Consider the following 18,382-nt stretch of genomic DNA (forward strand, 5'->3'; position numbering starts at 1 on the left):
GATATTAAAGTATGAGTTGTGTGCTTTTATTTGTAGAACAAAAAAACGATTATTAAGGTTTTTTTTTTATGTAAAGCGCTTTGGATAAAAAACATTTGGAAAGATCATTAAGTGGTCAGCTGAGACCCTCAGCAATTTTCAAGTGGTCCATGAAAAAAAAAAAAGTTTGAGAACCACTGGCTTACATACATCACAGGCCCTGATCCTGCAACCACATATTCACATGCAAGCAATAGTAATTGGCTAAGATGGGATTACTCACGTGAGTAAAGTGAATTATATGTATATTTTCAGGATTGGGACCACAGTTTGGTAAGGGAATTAGCTAATCATCAATTTACTAAATTATTGCCAATCTCTTGAAAAGGCATATTGAACTTGTGCGAAGATTTGAGAAATGCAAATTCGATACCAATGTTCAAAAATAAAAACAACAGTGACCCTGGCAGTAGCTAACTCATATGTGTCTAGTAACAAAGATGAAAAATATAATAACTAGTAAAAAAATAGGATACCGGACCACTGATTTTAAATATTAGAGTTATGAAGAGCAAGTGTTACCAGATAAACTCAATAGCTTTTTAATAACAGAAGGACAAAGTCAATGGATAAAAAGAATGAAGTAGATGTAATTGTAATGCTGCCTGCAGTGACTCAAGATCATAAATACCAACTTCATGGCAGACTGTTCGGAACCAGGATACAAACCCCAAATTGGTTCTGAGTTCTATACTTTGATTTCATCAACCAATCAAGTGTAAATTCTTCAGGCACTGTAACAGCCGTAACATGGAGTCACAGACTTGGGTATCTCACCACCCAGGTGTTTGTATCTTTGCGATACCTGGTCCTTCACACCAAGAATCACAGCACTATACATGTTACGCCAAGTCCCAAAGGACTAGTCACGTATCTAGGTCAGTGTTCCCCTAGATCTCACACCAAAAACAATTCTTGTAGCCAATCGTGTAATACACTATACAAAGATTTATTAAATAGGAAAAGGCAACCAGAGAGTTATTTACAAGGTTAAAGCAGGTAAACATATATACACACAAATCTTAAGTTTCAGAAGGTAATAGAAGTGTCTATAATCAGCAAGCTCTATACAGATGCTCCCTGGGTTACGCAAGACCCGACTTACACAGATCTGCACTTACGGAACAAGGTCCATAACCTAGAAATAGGAGGGTTTTTTTTGTGTGTGTGTGTAATGGTCGGGTATACGTTTCCGTCTTATGCAAAATTTGAGTTATGCAAGGCATTCCAGAATGGAACAATTGCGTAAATTGGGGAGTGCCTGTATGTCCTTTAGGGCTAACCCAGGCTAAGCACCTGGGGAGCTCTTGCTTATGCCTAGAAAGATCTTGCCCCCCAGAGTCCAAGCAGCATAAAGATAATCAGTTCATTTTTGTTAGGGGTTTTCTCCTCTTCCTCCCTCATGCTTTTGGCTGCAAAGCTCAGCTGATGGGAGGAGTCCCTTGCATGACTCATCTTCATGGGAAGTAGGCAGAGTAAGAATAAAAATCATTTGTCCTTATGTTGATGGCCAGGGTCATAGTAATAACTGGATTTTAGGTAAGCATTTGGTAGAGCCTCAAAATCAGTTCAAGTCACCTAGGATATAAGTGCGGTCATGTGGAATAAAATCTGGCAGTGTGGCCATGAAAAAAAAAACAGTGAGGTCAGCAACGCATCAAATTAGAAAAGGGGTGGAGCATTTGCTTAAACTGGGAGAGAGAGGAAATGAGAACTTTAACCCTAAGGTAAGAGGTGAAGATAAAGAGACCAGATGGGAAGAGGTCCAAGGAAGTAGCAGCTAACTGAAGGGAACAGTGTTTACTCCAACTTTATAGGGTCCCAGGTTTGGAACCTGGAGCAGTGGGTGGACCTGGGTTCCCCCACTGAGAAGTGGCCTACGTCCCAAGAAGGGCTATTGAGTGAAAACAATGAGCATGGAGAAGAACTAAGGGGGATAGAAATAGTTGGGAGCACAATATTAAGGGCGAAACTCTAGGTTGAATATCTGGAAAAGATTGCTGACAATGAGGTTTATTAGACTTAAATCCCAAGGTAGTCACTTCATTACTTGAAACATTTCACCTAGACTGGACTATGCACCAATCAGCTTGGCTTTGGGAATCATCCTGCACTGACTATGGGCTGGATTAAGTGATCTAAATTTCTAGGGTTATCCTAGTTAGATAGGAGAATATACTAAAATCTGCCTTAGAGACCACCTCTGAAGAGAGACCACCCGTCACGAGTTACTATGTGCAGAGGGCACAGAACATCACCTCTCTGGTGTGCAAACCTTTGAAGACAGACTACCTCTTACAAGTAACCACTTCTGCTAACTCCCATGCGGGGTCGCTCTTGGAAGGTTTTACTGTATGTACATCTACTTCTCTAACCTCACCTGCTTATATATCAGGTTCTTTAACCCTTCCATTTCATGAGAAGGAGGTTAATAAGCACCATTTAAGTCACAAAAGAGTGATAGTGCATTGTACGTTTCAGAGTGGCTATATCACAGTAATGTGGTAATAGCACTGCTAACTATTTTCCCTGTAATGCTGTGCTAACGGACAGTAAGCTACCCAATGCTTTCAGTTTTTGAAATAAGCTTTTACGTCCTCCTTGCTCCATTTCCCCGACTATGCAGTATCTGTTTAGCCCTGAAAGCTGATAGAGTTGCAGCAGTCACAACTGTGTCATCTTCATCCTCTTAAGCAGAACTTGCTAAAAAAAAATCAATTGACTTTTGACTACACTTGCAGTTTGCTATTAAAAAGGTTGGAGACCAAATAACCAAGCGTAGACAATTTATTGTCTAAAGACTAAGCAGTACAATATAGAAAGGAGGTATACATACGGAACCTGTGTCTTGCAGCATGCAGTTCACATTACACAGAAGGTTTGTGCCGAATTTCACCCTGCAAAGCTATCATATTTATATGATTTATTTATATCATATTTATATCCCTGTGTTGGATGCCACACTGCAAATCAATTGCCTGTGAAGGTACCTCACAAGCAATTGATCCAGGGCAGAATGTTTATGTATCTAGTGTTTGACAGGTTTCCTGTATTTTGGTACCAAAGCTGACTTCAGCTTTGCAGAGTGTTATGGGATACTTAGCCTGGGTGCACAGAATTGTGGGAAGAGCATAATACTCAGTTAACAACTTCCCAACACCTATATTTAATATATTAATACCATATGGAAAATACCTCTTAATGTAGTATGTATAACAGATGTTTTGGTGAATAGTTCCCCATTTGGCACTGTGATTATTATAAAGGTAACACCTTTGTTAATTGAATATAGGAAACAGAGGTAAGAGCATTCATGTGAGATTTATAGTGTGTTAGAAAACTGCTTAAATGACAGGACATAATCAGTACAATTAAAACTAATACTCACTGCAACACAAGCAAAGCTTTAAATGCATCTTCTATCCAAGTGTGAAGCATTAATATTTTCAGATCAGTATCATGGATAAAGTCACTCAAGGCTTCTTCTGCTTTATGAAGGTCATTGGTAATCTGAATAATGGAGTGTATTTTTTGACTTAATATTTTTAAATTGAAGGTTAGTGGATCAAGATGTACGCTAAAACCTGTTATTTATTTTTCAGCTTTATCCTGATTGGAGCTTACTTGGAATCATGGATTCATTTTGAAAAACTGGAATAGGCTCTATAGCATGACCTGTAATGAAGAGTAAAACAAATTTGGAGCAGTGACATTATGAACGAAGTCTTCACGTGTAAATTTCTTATAATTACTTACTACACAATACTGTCCATCCATATTATAGGTTATCCTTACCATTGGGCATCAGGTGACATTAGCAGCTAACTTTCCATGCCAATGTGGACTCACACGGGAATTGTGATATCAAAAACATTACATCTACACTTGTATTGATATCCCTTAGCAGAACAAGCCATATGCGGTGCCTTCCAGATTTGTGTTTCTGAGTGATACATCAGTAACTGAGTACAGCCAGGTGTTCCTTGAAGACATTGTCTTACAGGTAACTTACTGAACAGTGAGTAGCCAATGTATTAAATATTGCAGTGCAGAATCCAATATTGGTAAAGATACCATATAAATATATATATGGAACCTGACATGAAGCATGATTGTTTTGAACAACATGTGCCTCAGTTAGGATGTAGGGTCACTGACCCCACAATATGAATTTTGCCAAGGAAACTTGTTTACAAGAATCTATGATCTGGATTGAGGACACTACCATTTAGCTACTTGTATAATGACAGGTTTCAGAGTAGCAGCCGTATTAGTCTGTATTCGCAAAAAGAAAAGGAGTAGTTGTGGCACCTTAGAGACTAACAAATTTGAGCATAAGCTTTTGTGAGCTATAGCTCACTTCATCTGATGCATTCAGTGGTCCACTGAATGCATCCGATGAAGTGAGCTGTTGCTCACGAAAGCTTATGCTCAAATAAATTTGTTAGTCTCTAAGGTGCCACAAGTACTCCTTTTTTTTTACCATTAGCTAATTGATTATTAACATAGTTCTTTTGGGACTGCTATGGAAGTTAACATAACTCCCATAAGTGGTGCAATTAACTTGTTTACCTACATGATTTCCCCTTGCTTGCTTATTTTCTGTGATCAATTCATTTATCTTTTCTTGTTTAAATAGCTCAACAATGTCATGTGTATTAGACACTATTCCTCAGGATCAGGCCCTCAGTGCCATGGATTTAGAAATGGTTTCTGCTGCATGATGCTTAAAATAGTTAACATGCCTTTTTGTATCTTTCATAGCTGCTCTGTTCCAAATGGACATCCCAGATCCAAACAGTCCAGAAATGGAACCAACAACTCTAAGTTTTGGAGTCTAGTTCAAAAGATACCAGACTACAGCATAGTCTCTTGCCAAGCTATTGGGGCTCATGGACATTCCAGATATAATGCTAGTATAGTTCCTTGTTAGTTAATATACAACAGTAATGCACTTGCTCTTACACAATTACCAAATTTAGCCATATTTCAGTGAGAGATTTAAAACAGTACATGCACGAACTGTACATTATTAAGCAATGTCCCAGGTGTGGATGTAGCAATTACACACCTAGGTGGACCTGTCCTATGCAGGGAAAATGCATTATTACTTTTACTGCTGACATGGGATTAAATAGTTTGCCCATGGTAGGATGGATTACAGGAGTTTGGGTCATAACCATCAGTGTTGCCTTTTGTTTCCAACCCCAGCTCCCCATTCTATAATACATTAACATATCAATGCTTTCTGCTAACTTTATATAGATTCATCTCCTTAACTTAATTCAGGGTTAGTAAAGTTTACTTTCCCCTTCCAAGACCCATGGGTATACATTTTACTTCCTGAAAACATAACCCCTATGGTTTCAAAGTGACTTAAAACTAGAGTCATTAATTCGCTGGGGCTTCCTTCAGTGTCCCCAAGTCGTTTATCCTCAGGCATGAACATGACTGGGCATTGAAAGGTAACTTCATCCTCTTTGTTTCTTTGGATTACGCAAACCACATCTCTGCTGTCAGGCATAATTGTGAGCTCATTTCTCAACTTCAACAGCAGTGGTGTGTACCCATAAAAGCATGATCACCAGGCAGTCTCTGGAGGGGGAAGGCCTTTCTTTTAAAGAGCTTATCTGCTTTGTTTCCAATAACCTGAATTTAATACACAGATGAACTCAGTTTGCCCACAGTGGTAGGAACCAAGCCATTAGTGCCATAAATTATTCTCCTGTACAGCATAAGCCAAAAGTATAACTGCTCTCCCATTTTCCATCACCCATTTGTCAAAGCAGTCTTTTGCCTTCTGTTTTGCCTTGCCTGATTCTTTGGGCACATACAGATGCATGTTTGTTTCTCTGGTACCATAGCGAACCCTTTATCTCTTTGTTCTGAACACATGTACCCCAGCCTTCTTCAATACAACCTCTCTCACCTAGAAGGAACTGGACTTGGCTATTATAGGGCCCAGATCCCTCTGACTCCCAGCAGCCTCTGAAAGGATTGGATCATTGGAACTGATTGTCAGTTTTTTCTTTTCTTCCAGTTCACTCTGTCACACAACTGAAAATGGGTTCCTTTAACAGGAAATGTCAGGAAAACAGCCCCTCTGATGCTTCTAGTAATTAATTTTCACATGTTTTGCTGTAGTTTATTGCTTATGTTATGGTAGTAATTTAACTACCTGTTCTATTCCATTTCTTTAAAAAAAACAGTGTAACAAACAATGTGAACACTCAATGTACAGAGGATATATATAAATGTATTGGATTTATTTATATACACACACACACACACAAAGGCTGAGCAGGGCACTTGTATACTCTTTTGGCTCACCTAACATAACTTAGGGTATTATTAGTGATATATTTTTTAAGTTCAGCAGTAAAATTCAGATATAATCTACCACCTGTAAACAAGATAATCAAAAAATGTCACCCCTTAACGGTTCCCCATTTATATTCCCCCCCCCCCACACACACACCATTTTCAAGAGTCTGGAGCGGGGTGAAGGAGGAGATAAGCTGTGTAAGGTGCCCCAAAGTCTTAAGATTTTGGCTATTTTGGACCAAGTGAGGGAGCAAATTCCCAAGTCACAGGCCCCTCAGCCCCCCCCCCCCAGGGAATGCAACCCTATTCAGGACAGCACTTAGCCCCTTGCTTAAATTGAAGTGAGTTGGACTTTATGTGCTTAAATTTAAGCATATATTTAAGTGTTTTCCTGAATAGGGGTGGATTTAAGCATGTTCCTGAATTGGGGCCAGAAAAGGACTGGCCAGCAGCCCTCTCTCATTTATATCAGTAACTCCAGCTCAAACTCCTTTGCTGTGGCAGTGTGTGGGTTGTGGACAACTGTACAATGACAGCATGTTATTCCACACAAAACAGAAGGATTTAGTTACAGATGGTGTCATTCTAAAATGTTTAGAAATTCAGAAAAGCTTTTAGAAAAAGTCTTTTGCTGCATTTCTTCATCCTTGAGGCGAACAGAATGGAGACCTCTTGTGTTCATTTAATTTATTACAACATTTACATTTGATTGATGTGATTTTATGAGCTCTTTTTTTGGTTAGGGTTTCACATGCTTTTATGTTCCTTGTGTCTTTATAGGTACACATTAAGTATCACATAAAATCTCACAATACCAGCTGTCATGGTTAATAAACCCATAATCTTACCCCTGTTGAACTATATCAAAGCCCTGTAACGTCTGGCAAGTTTTAATTTCTATATTATAGTGAGGTTTAATTTCAACTACAAAGCCTCCAGATATGGTCATAGCTAGAATTTCTTTATCCATAGCTTATTTATGCTGCCTAAACTGTGTTTGGTAGATATGAAGACTGCCAAGATTTCCATGACTTTATCCTATCCAATTAGCACTAAAAATAATTGCTAAGTAGTGTACAATTTTTTTTTTTGCTTTTAGCTCTGCTAAGGTTGAAAACAAAGATAAGGATTTGCAATTTCTTTCTAATGTTCTTTCCATCTGCTGTACTGTATCTGCATTCTCTGTGGATTAGAAGGTATGTAATCTACCTCTGGTGCAGAGGAAAGCTGTCCTATTGCAATCAGAAGTGTTCAGGAAAAGACTACACTCTTGTACCTGTCTTATTTCCCAGCCTCTGCTCCTTAGACAAGATTTCTATTCATATACCTTCCCTTTTTTAAACAATCCTATATGTAGGGTCTGAGATACTTATAGTGCTCTCCTTAATAGAACCAAATTTCAACATATCTATCTTGCAATTTGTGGTGGGCTGGGAAATAGGTCAGAATAAATCCCTGCAACCCACAAGGGTTACATGTATATTGTATTTGGTAATGTTTTCTCCCCAAGCTGCCCAGCCACTCCTCATTTTGAACAAGAGGGTGTAAGTTCAGCATGAGTACTGATTGCTGTAGAATGTCAGAGGCTAATACTGTTCCTCTCTGCTAAAACTTAATGGAGCATGTGTTCCTTGCATATTAATTCATTGGAGGCTACACCAAGTGATATATGATCTGTATAAGCACTTTCAGACAAGCCACACCATTAATAAAGCTTCCACAGCATCCCCTCAGCTATATGAAAAAGCACATTGAAAAGACAAGCTAAAACAAGTCATTGGTCTTGCTGAAGGGATGAGTGATAGGCTGCTGAGAGAGGAGAGAAACAGAATGAAATTCAATCTAGGTATTATTTTGTCACCATCCTTTATCCTTGGTTCAAGGTTACATATCTTCCAGGGAGATGCGAGCTGTCAGGTGGACACGTCAGCTCACATTTGAAGCCTGAAATTCTTTCCCCTCCTCTTGAAATCTCTCACTAGATTAGTGTGATCAAAAATCTCCCTGAGGGGTAGCAATGAAAGCCCTTCTTTAGGAGTGGATGTTGTCCTATAGCCTCAGAATTTAATAAAAGCAAAGAACCCTATCATGCTGCTTTGGAAACAGTAGGTCACATTACCTCAGGTGCTGTCAGCAGGAGGAATTGCCTGTGGGACCTGCCTGAGAATATATTACTATATGGTACACACAGAAGATCTGTGAAAATTCTAACTAGATGCTCCAGTAGGAGGTTTTGGGGGTGAGGTTGAGGCAGCATAATGTATGTTCAATGACCACTTGACACTTGCTTGAGGGTTTCCATTAAGGGCAAGAAGCCATCCAGGTACGATCAGAACTAATTAGAATTTTCCGAGGTGAATGTAAATTGCCTGCTATACTAACCAGTTCTCATGACTCTTAGTCCAGAACCTATCCACCAGGCCATGTTACCACTCCATAACCTTTGAATTAGTGTAGTTTATAAATAAACTATTCTTAACAATATTACCTTCTTGATTTTTAGCCTATCCATTTGACAAGCACTGATTCCTCCCTGGACCATATTTTATAGGGTAGAAGCAGCACATCTTTTTCTCATTTCTTTGTCAGAATGATTGACAGTGTCAAAGTTTTTCTGTGCAGGATTTAACTGAAGAGGGGTTGTTACTTAAACTGAACTCCCTCTGCTGACACAGAATCTATGCGACACAGAATTGGTCCAGCTGTACAGAGGGCTAGAAAGTGGAGATAGGCCCAGTTAGAGTTAAGTGGAGAAAAGGGAGTAAGAACACTCATATTTCCTAATCAAGATACAAAATAAGAATAGCCAAGCCACCAATAAATATTAATGTACCTAATTAGAGTAAAATGATCAACTAGGAGTCCAAAAAGAAAGAGTACTTGTGGCACCTTAGAGACTAACAAATTTATTTGAGCATAAGCTTTCGTGAGCGACAGCTCACTTCATCGGATGCATTCAGTGGAAAATACAGTGGGGAGATTTATATACACTGAGAACATGAAACAATGGGTGTTACCATACATGCTGTAACGAGAGTGATCAGGTAAGGTGAGCTATTACCAGCAGAGGGGCGGGGGGGGGGGACCTTTTGTAGTGATAATCAAGGTTGGCCATTTCCAGCAGTTGACAAGAACATCTGAGGAACAGAGGGGGGTGGAGTGGGGTGGGGGAATAAACATGGGGAAATCATTTTACTTTGTGTAATGGCCCATCCACTCCCAGTCTTTATTCAAGCCTAAGTTAATTGTATCTAATTTGCAAATTAATTCCAATTCAGCAGTCTCTTGTTGGAGTCTGTTTTTGAAGTTTTTTTGTTGAAGAATTGCCACTTTTAGGTTTGTAATCGAGTGACCAAAGAGATTGAAGTGTTCTCCAACTGGTTTTTGAATGTTATAATTCTTGACATCTGATTTGTGTCCATTTATTCTTTTACGTAGAGACTGTCCAGTTTGACCAATGTACATGGCAGAGGGGCATTGCTGGCACATGATGGCATATATCACATTGGTAGATGTGCAGGTGAACGAGCCTCTGATATTGTGGCTGATGTGATTAGGCCCTATAACGGTGTCCCCTGAATAGATATGTGGGCACAGTTGGCAACGGGCTTTGTTGCAAGGATAGGTTCCTGGGTTAGTGGTTCTGTGGTGTGGTGAGTGGTTGCTGGTGAGTATTTGCTTCAGGTGAGGGGGCTGTCTGTAAGCAAGGACTGGCCTGTCTCCCAAGATCTGTGAGAGTGATGGGTTGTCCTTCAGGGTAGGTTGTAGATCCTTGATGTGTTGGAGAGGTTTTAGTTGGGGGCTGAAGGTGATGGCTAGTGGTGTTCTGTTATTTTCTTTGTTGGGCCTGTCCTGTAGTAGGTGACTTCTGGGAACTCTTCTGGCTCTGTCAGTCTGTTTCTTCACTTCAGCAGGTGAGTATTGTAGTTGTAAGAATGCTTGATAGAGATCTTGTAGGTGTTTGTCTCTGTCTGAGGGGTTGGAGCAAATGCGGTTGTATCAAAGAGCTTGGCTGTAGACAATAGATCATGTGGTGTGGTCAGGGTGAAAGCTGGAGGCATGTAGGTGGCATAGCAGTCGGTAGGTTTCCGGTATAGGGTGGTGTTTATGTGACCGTCGCTTATTAGCACCGTAGTGTCCAGGAAGTGGATCTCTTGTGTAGACTGGTCCAGGCTGAGGTTGATGGTGGGATGGAAATTGTTGAAATCATGGTGGAATTCCTCAAAAGCTTCTACCCAGAAGTTACCTACTACAGGACAGGCGCAACAAAGAAAATAACAGAACACCACTAGCTGTCACCTTCAGCCCCCAACTAAAACCTCTCCAACGCATCATCAAGGATCTACAACCTATCCTGAAGAACGACCCATCACTCTCACAGATCTTGGGAGACAGGCCAGTCCTTGCTTACAGACAGCCCCCTAACCTGAAGCAAATACTCACCAGCAACCGCACACCACACAACAGAACCACTAACCCAGGCACCTATCCTTGCAACAAAGCCCGTTGCCAACTGTGTCCACATATTTATTCAGGGGACACCATCATAGGGCCTAATCACATCAGCCACAATATCAGAGGCTCGTTCACCTGCACATCTACCAATGTGATATATGCCATCATGTGCCAGCAATGCCCCTCTGCCATGTACATTGGCCAAACTGGACAGTCTCTACGTAAAAGAATAAATGGACACAAATCAGATGTCAAGAATTATAACATTCAAAAACCAGTTGGAGAACACTTCAACCTCTTTGGTCACTCGATTACAGAAATGAAAGTTGCAATTCTTCAACAAAAAAACTTCAAAAACAGACTCCAACAAGAGACTGCTGAATTGGAATTAATTTGCAAACTGGATACAATTAACTTAGGCTTGAATAAAGACTGGGAGTGGATGGGTCATTACACAAAGTAAAACGATTTCCCCATGTTTATTCCCCCACCCCACCCCACCCCATGCTGTTCCTCAGATGTTCTTGTCAACTGCTGGAAATGGCCAACCTTGATTATCACTACAAAAGGTCCCCCCCCCGCTCTCCTGCTGGTAATAGCTCACCTTACTTGATCACTCTCGTTACAGCATAGAATCATAGAATAACAGAGTTGGAAGGGACCTCTGGAAGCCATCTAGTCCAACCACCTGCCCAGAGCAGGACCAATCCCAACTAAATCATCCCAGCTAGGGCTTTGTCAAGCCTGACCTTAAAAACTTCTAAGGAAGGGGATTCCACCACCTCCCTAGGTAACACATTCCAGTGTTTCACCACCCTCAAAGTGAAAAAGTTTTTCTTAATATCCAACCTAAACCTCCCCCACTGCAACTTGAGACCATTACTCCTTGTCCTGTCATCTGCTATCACTGAGAATAGTCTAGATCCATCCTCTTGGGATCAGGTAGTTAAAAGCAGCTATCAAATCCCCCCTCATTCTTCTCTTCCGTAGACTAAACAATCCCAGTTCCCTCAGCCTCTCCTCATAACTCATGTGTTGCAGTCCCCTAATCATTTTTGTTGCCCTTCGCCGGACTCTCTCCAATTTATCCACATCCTTCTTGTAGTGTGGGGCCCAAAACTGGACACAGTACTCCAGATGAGGCCTCACCAATGTCAAATAGAGGGGAATGATCACGTCCCTCAATCTGCTGGCAATGCCCCTACTTATACACCCCAAAATGCCATTGGCCTTCTTGGCAACAAGGGCACGCTGTTGACTCATATCCAGCTTCTCGACCACTGTCACCCCTAGGTCCTTTTCCGCAGAACTGCTGCCTAGCCATTCGGTTCCTAGTCTGTAGCGGTGCATTGGATTCTTCCATCCTAAGTGCAGGACTCTGCACTTGTCCTTGTTGAATCTCAGATGTCTTTTGGCCCAATCCTCCAATTTGTCTACGTCCCTCTGTATCCTATCCCTAGCCTCCAGCATATCTACCACTCCTCCCAGTTTAGTGTCATCTGCAAACTTGCTGAGGGTGCAATCCACACCATCCTCCAGATCATTAATGAATATATTGCACAAAACCGGCCCCAGGACCGACCCTTGGGGCACTCCGCTAGATACCGGCTGCCAACTAGACATGGAGCCATTGATCACTACCCGTTGAGCCCGACAATCTAGCCAACTTTCTACCCACCTTGTAGTGCATCCATCCAGCCCATACTTCTTTAATTTGCTGACAAGAATACTGTGGGAGACAGTGTCAAAAGCTTTGCTAAAGTCGAGGAATAACACCTCCACTGCTTTCCCTTCATCCACAGAACCAGTTATCTCATCATAGAAGGCAATTAGATTAGTCAGGTATGACTTTCCCTTGGTGAATCCATGCTGACTGTTCCTGATCACTTTCCTCTCGTCTAAGTGCTTCAGAATTGATTCTTTGAGGACCTGCTCCATGATTTTTCCGGGGACTGAGGTGAGGCTGACCGGCCTGTAGTTCCCAGGATCATCCTTCTTCCCTTTTTTAAAGATGGGCACTACATTAGCCTTTTTCCAGTCTTCCGGGACTTCCCCCGATCGCCATGAGTTTTCAAAGATAATGGCCAATGGCTCTGCAATCACATCCGCCAATTCCATTAGCTTTTTCCACATCCTCTGTCACTAGGTTGCCTCCCTCATTTAGTAAGGGGCCCACACTTTCCTTGGCTTTCTTCTTATTGCCAACATACCTGAAGAAACCCTTCTTGTTACTCTTAACATCCCTCGCTAGCTGCAACTCCAGGTGTGATTTAGCCTTCCTGATTCCATTCCTACATGCCCGAGCAATGTTTATATACTCATCCCTGGTCATTTGTCCAATCTTCCACTTCTTGTAGGCCTCTTTTTTGTGTTTAAGATCAGCAAGGATTTCACTGTTAAGCCAAGCTGGTTGCCTGCCATATTTACTATTCTTTCTACACATCGGGATGGTTTGTCCCTGTAACCTCAATAAGGATTCTTTAAAATACAGCCAGCTCTCCTGGACTCCTTTCCTCCTCATGTTATTCTCCCAGGGGATCTTGCCCATCAGTTCCCTGCGGGAGTCAAAGTCTGCTTTTCTGAAGTCCAGGGTCCGTATTCTGCTGCTTTCCTTTCTTCCTTGTGTCAGGACCCTGAACTCGACCATCTCATGTATGGTAACACGCATTGTTTCATGTTCTGTGTATATAAATCTCCCCACTGTATTTTCCATTGAATGCATCCGATGAAATGAGCTGTCACTCACGAAAGCTTATGCTCAAATAAATTTGTTAGTCTCTAAGGTGCCACAAGTCCTCCTTTTCTTTTTGTGGATACAGACTAACACAGCTGCTACTCTGAAACCTAGGAGTGCAAACTATTTAATAATTTAAAACAAATTTTACTTTATGTAAAACTTCCAGTAAATCAACCTTGTTTTTAGATCGATTATGCATTATTTAAGACTTTATTTAAACTGTAAATTACAATATTTCTGAAACAGCTGATTAAAGATTTCATTTTAATAGGTCAGATTACTTTGATGATCATTAGTATCGTGCAGCTCACAGTAGCTAGTGGGGGTTATGAATCTGTATGTTCCTTCTCTCTGTCTTCCTGTGTAGCCATATTTAAGTTTAAACTGACAAAAGCACATCTGCCACAGACCTAACATATGATCTGGATACACTATTGTTTGTTTTTTTGATGACATCTATAAAACGTGTTTCTCAGAAGGTGCTGACTAGCTCAGGGGATTGGTAATGAGTTATGAAGTCTTTCACATTAAGGCTGTCACTTTGAATCCAGCCCAGGTTGATAATGACAGAATATTGTTACCACATAATGCCTGTTTGGTGGCCTGTATGGCTGACCATGAAGCCTGAAATGCTCTTTTAGCCTTAAAAGGTCTTGCCTCCAGATCATGGAGGTGCAATGGCAGGACAGGATGGGGAACCTTGTACACAATGTACTTGTTCTGTGGATAAAAAGAAGCCTTCATTCTCCAGGGTGGTCAAGCTGACAACTTCCATAAGAAACCTTTTATTTTACATTTAAAAGTGGCACTTTCAAAGTTTGTGGCACAAATACAGATTTTAATTTCACAGTCCTGGCTATCCATTTTCAGTGTGATATTTATACACATTATGATATTTACGCTGCAAGGATGCAGCAGCAAGACTTCTGTTTTCTTCTTCACAGCAGCAGTGGTGTTACAAGCTCAATCCCCAGCACTCTGAAATACTTTGTAGGGTTACCAACATTGTATTTCAGCAATAAGAGACTTTTTTTAGCACCCCACGCCCAACCCCTCCTCCCAATGTTATTATTATCATCATCATCATTAATAATAGCAACAACAACAATGATAACTCACCTACATTCACCAGGGGTATTTCTGAGTGCTGCAAAAAGCATCAAGAAACTCCCAATCCTGTTGTACAGAGATGAAAAAAATAAGGGATGTTCCTTGTAATAAGGTTTCAGAGTAACACCTACTACAGGACAGGCCTAACAAAGAAAATAACAGAACGCCACTAGCCGTCACCTTCAGCCCCCAACTAAAACCCCTCCAACACATTATTAAGGATCTACAACCTATCCTGAAGGATGACCCAACACTCTCACAAATCCTGGGAGACAGGCCAGTCCTTGCCTACAGACAGCCCCCCAACCTGAAACAAATACTCACCAGCAACCACATACCACACAACAGAAACACTAACCCAGGAACCTATCCTTGCAACAAAGCCCGTTGCCAACTGTGCCCACATATCTATTCAGGGGACACCATCACAGGGCCTAATAACATCACACTATCAGAAGCTCGTTCACCTGCACATCCACAAATGTGATATATGCCATCATGTGCCAGCAATGCCCCTCTGCCATGTACATTGGTCAAACTGGACAGTCTCTACGTAAAAGAATAAATGGACACAAATCAGATGTCAAGAATTATAACATTCATAAACCAGTCGGAGAACACTTCAATCTCTCTGGTCACGCGATTACAGAAATGAAAGTTGCAATTCTTCAACAAAAAAACTTCAAATCCAGACTCCAGCGAGAAACTGTTGAATTGGAATTCATTTGCAAATTGGATACAATTAACTTAGGCTTGAATAGAGACTGGGAGTGGCTAAGTCATTATGCAAGGTAACCTATGTCCCCTTGTTTTTTCCTAAACCCCGCCCTCCTCCTCAGACGTTCTTGTTAAACTCTGGATTTGTGCTGGAAATGGCCCACCTTGATTATCATACACATTGTAAGGAGAGTGGTCACTTTAGATAAGCTATTACCAGCAGGAGAGTGGGTTTGTGTGTGGGTGGGGGGATGAGAAAACCTGGATTTGTGCTGGAAATGGCCCAACTTGATTATCATACACATTGTAAGGAGAGTGATCACTTTAGATAAGCTATTGCCAGCAGGAGAGTGGGGTGGGGGAGGTATTTTTTCATGCTTTGTGTGTATAAAAGATCTTCTACACTTTCCACAGTATGCATCCGATGAAGTGAGCTGTAGCTCACGAAAGCTTATGCTCAAATAAATTGGTTAGTCTCTAAGGTGCCACAAGTACTCCTTTTCTTCTTGTAATAAGGGACTCTTGGCAACCCTACTTATATCTGACCAGCTAGTGAAAAACTACCATCGGGTAACTATGCCCATTTACACCCATAGTCTTTAAGGTCATTCCAGAAGACTTTAATTTTGGTTGTACAAAGTCCAGGATGTGAACATTTTGGGGAATGGGATGAGGGGATACGATGAAAACAATATCACAGACAAGTGATGCTGGAGCTTAGGGTTGTAACCAGCCAGAACTGAGTCATGCTCCTTTACTTGCAAATTGAGTTATATCATCTTAAGTGTTTGCTAATGAGTTAAACTTGGTTTGTGTATGAGCCACATGGGAAGTTTAATTACAGAAATCCACTATAAATTGTAATCCAGGATGATATTGTGCTATTCTGGGATGCATCAGAGCCAAGCAATCCAAAAACATACACACACTGTATTGGGGTGCTCTCATGAGCTACCCCTTGCCCAAGTGTGTGTGTCTGCTCTCTCTCAGATTGTCCCTGCTCTGGGATAGAGCAGTGCCCCAAGGCTCCCTGCGTAGAGATAATGTCTCCGCCCTCTTGGGCTTCCTGGCTACTGCTCTCCAGCTGGACCACTATAATTCAGTCCCCACTCTGGGGTGCCTCAAAGTCCAGACCACTTCCTCCCAGTGGCAGTACCCAGGCCCACCCACTACCGTGGGTCCCAGCCCAAAGACCCTGTTGAGAGCAGCCATCTGCTGTCTCCCTTTAACTATATTGCATAGCTTCTCTAATTCCCTGGGCCACCACCCAATGCCATCTTCACCCTTACCTCAGGGCCTTGTCCTAATGGAGTCCCAGCAACCAGCTCAGGGCTCCTTCTCGCTCTTCCCAGCTTCTGGTAGCACTGTCCCGTCTGGGGTTCTGTAGCTCCATCAGCCATCCACACTCCTACAGCTCCAGCAAGGAACTGAACTGCCTCTGGCCCTGCAGCTCTTCTTATACGAGGCTGCTGGGCCCCGATTGCCTAAGTCCCACACAGCTGCTCTAGGCAGCTTGGAGGACCCTCTCTGCTGCCTTTTTTGGGGTGGGCTGTGGCAGAGCCATGAGCAGGGGGACTCAGAGGGTCTGGTGTACCCCGTCTCACACACACACACAAAAGAAGCAAGGCAGGCCATTAGGTTGTCAATCAAACATAATAACGATGAACTGGTTAGGTCAGCAGCAGTCTGAACAAAGCATAATAGTCTAATAGCAGTTAAGTAGTAGGTGGCCCTGAGTAGTGGTACACACCAAATGCCATGTGTGTGCATGCACAGAGAGCCTTAAACAGGAACAGGAATACTGAATTCAGGGAGCAGGAACCAGGAAATGGAACAGGAAGCAGGAAAGCATCTTGAGTCATCATATATTGGTAACATGAAAATCACAGAAGCAATGCAAAAAGAAAAGGAGTACTTGTGGCACCTTAGAGACTAAGCAGTGCAGTTTCAAAGCGACAATTAATTGAACAAAGTCCCTGTACCATGATATGCACTGAAAGCATTTGGGCTGACTGTCAGAACTGAGGTAAAGAAATACATAATGCAAGCTACTTGCCTCTTCACAGCTTCCCTCTTCCCTACTAGTGATCCACTGAATGCCGCCTAATTCACCAAAAAGAAAAGGAGTACTTGTGGCACCTTAGAGACTAACCAATTTATTTGAGCATGAGCTTTCGTGAGCTACAGCTCACTTCATCGGATGCATACCGTGGAAACTGCAGCAGACTTTATATACACACAGAGAATATGAAACAATACTCCTTTTCTTTTTGCGAATACAGACTAACACGGCTGTTACTCTGAAGCCTAATTCACCATTACTTAAATACAAAGGTGGCACTGAATCAAGACTTCACTACTTTTTTTATGGCAATTTCCTCTATCTGAGACATAGGGGAGATGATAAGCGAAGGGAACTTAGTAATGAGGGAATCTGCTGGGATCAACTCAGAAACCATAGCTTTATTGACATGATATACTATAAATACAAATAGGAGAATTTTCTAGCTCTCCTTTTTTGGTGGTTTGTGATACTTTGTCCTTCCAAGAGTTAATCCATAACCTTCCCTGGATATAAAAGTTTATAGAGAAACTGAGGAGCTGTACAAGTTTGTTGGGACTAATAATTTTGAAAGATTAGTCCTGCTCTAGGCTTTTTTTTTTTTTTTTACTTTTTAAGAGTAAAATTAAGATAGTAATTATTAATAATCATGAGGAAATGTAGCTACTTATCCTATTCATAGATATAAAGGCCAGAAGGGATCCTTAGATCGTCTATATATCACAGGCTATATAGTTTCACTCAGATACTCCTTTATTAAGCACAATAACTAATGTTCGATTGAAGTATATCTTCCAGAAATCCAGCCTTGATTCAAAGCAAGATAGAGAATCCACCACTTCCCATGGCAGTTTGTTCACAGTTTAAAAATTTGTGCTTTATCTAATCTGAATTTGTCTGGTTTAATGTATAGAAATTGATTCTTGTTGTGCCTTTCT

This window comes from Lepidochelys kempii, chromosome 3 (genome assembly GCF_965140285.1).
Source record: "Lepidochelys kempii isolate rLepKem1 chromosome 3, rLepKem1.hap1, whole genome shotgun sequence".
Classification (NCBI taxonomy): domain Eukaryota; kingdom Metazoa; phylum Chordata; order Testudines; family Cheloniidae; genus Lepidochelys; species Lepidochelys kempii.